The sequence below is a fragment of the Halyomorpha halys genome, unplaced genomic scaffold (assembly GCF_000696795.3).
Source record: "Halyomorpha halys isolate HHAL.00 unplaced genomic scaffold, Hhal_1.1 Scaffold5.1, whole genome shotgun sequence".
In the NCBI taxonomy this organism is placed as follows: domain Eukaryota; kingdom Metazoa; phylum Arthropoda; class Insecta; order Hemiptera; family Pentatomidae; genus Halyomorpha; species Halyomorpha halys.
Genome location: NW_027106871.1, coordinates 658,260 through 660,366, shown reverse-complemented (window position 1 = coordinate 660,366; position 2,107 = coordinate 658,260). Strand labels below are relative to the sequence as shown.

General features: G+C 31.3%; 1 protein-coding gene across 5 annotated transcripts in view; it reads left to right on the top strand.

Moving 5' to 3' along the window:
- LOC106692412 (Adenylate kinase 1) overlaps positions 1 to 2,107 on the top strand; it is a 47,995-nt gene that overhangs the window by 35,380 nt on the left and 10,508 nt on the right. The gene's annotated exons all lie outside the window — the stretch shown is intronic.

Below are 2,107 nucleotides of genomic sequence, written 5' to 3'. Positions count from 1 at the left end.
CACCTCTATATTTTCAAGACCTCTCTGGTTATCGTTCCTGGACAATGAACCAAGTCTTATATTTTAAAATGATTAGTCAAAAACGGACCGTAAAAGTTATTCTTATAATGACTTTAGTTATAATCCTGAACTATTGCAACTTTAGGAGTAGCCAATTGACAATCGATATATTAAAAGTTTATATTTTCGAGCTTCTTTGGAATCATCCTATCTATGGAAATGAGAAGTGCTATGGCTGCGTTTGAAAATATCTAAATGAGTTCTGTTATCGCAGCACTTCTTGAAATAGAGTACTAGCTAAGATTAAATTCCTAAAAAGGTTAAGTGGATCCAATTTCATCATTTTCTCCAATAGTGATGAAATCAATCATTATAGTTTTTCTTACAGTTCAGTTACATTATACTCATTCATTTAAAAGGTAATTTTATTTTTTATTAAACAAAACAAGCTACATTTAATCAGTATTTTCATGGATGGATACTCGTTTTATCTTCATCTTAACTAATGAAAGAAAGATACCGCTTACTTCATGACTTACTGATCACTATATCACAAAACTGAAAATATCAATGAAGCTGAAATAGTTTATGCTGAAAAATAATAAGGCTGGGTTTAAAATAATTTGGACCTTAAGAGGATTAAAAAAACATTTCTTCAACGAATAGCGAAACGGTGTTTAAAACCGTACATAAGGCGAGAAACCAAATCAATTAGAACATATAAATCGAGAAACTTCTACAAACGGACATTGGTTTTTGTTCTAAGTCACAGGTATATTCTATCCAAAAAATTATAAAACGAGTACAATAAATCCATTTAATAAATGCATAACATTAATCACTAAATAATAACCATAACCAATAAAATAATAAAAACAAATCAGCAGTTCGAAATTTAAAAAATAAATATGTAAACAAATGAAATAAGCAACAAAATCGGTCAGCACATTTAAGAGAAAATATACTTTATTGAATATTTTGGAATGGTGATTTAAATAGCTTAAATATTAAATTGCCAATTCATTTAACAAAGATATTGGCATATGAAATCTCTAATCAGCCGTCATTTTAAACTAAATCACAGGGCCGCGCATAGATCAGTAATTAAGACACAGTCTTACCAAGTTGAAGACACAGTCTATTGGCGGTGCTGGTTCGAATCCGGCCTGGGACGTCAACTTTTTTCATTGAGTGGCGGTCCCACAAAATGAAGAACTTTAACCCCCAACCATGGTTAGGCAGTATAGGACTCCAATGGGAGTCTTGGCCGAAAAAGGAAAACAAAAAAAAAACTAAATCACGGATAATTATGAATAGTTCCGAAGATCATTGTGGCTTTAGGGGCATATACAAAAAAACAATTATTCCTATTATCAATCCTAGTAGAGTTGAAGAAAAGTCTCGGATTTTTTTATTATTTCATTTTCGGATCCTTCGTTTATTGAAACGCAAAACAAAGATTAATGGAGGGGGAAGAGTAAACGGTTTATTATTGGAAATAGTAAACCAAGATAGCTCCTAATTTCCAAGTTCATCAACTCATGAAGGTTTCATTATAAAACATTGATTGCCAACGGTAAAACTTTTTCAAGCAAAAACAAACAATATACTCAAAAGCATGTAACTATTGTTAGACCATTTCTAAAATAAATTTGAAAAACTAACTTAAGGTTTACAAATTAATTTTTATTAGGCCTATTGTAAGTGAATAATGATCATTCCATTGTATCCCAAACCCTCCAATCCCACATCACCACCCATGAAAAACGGTGCAAAAACTGGAGGATTAAAATAAAGTCCAATAAATCCTTCCAAATTATATTTACGACTGACATGGAATCCTCAATCCCCAATCGAGGCAATCCAAGGAATTACAAACTACCAGATATACATATACCTACCTACATGTATGTATTCAATTACTTATTTCCTATAAATTATAAGGGAGCTAAGGAAAAAAAATGGAATCCACATACAAGACTGAAAAGACAGGAAACTGTCTAAACTTCCAATCTATTACAAAAGACTGATCTGTACTCGATATAACTGTGTATATCTGTACTCGATACAAATGACTGATCTGATTTTTTTTTAAATGCTCTTTATT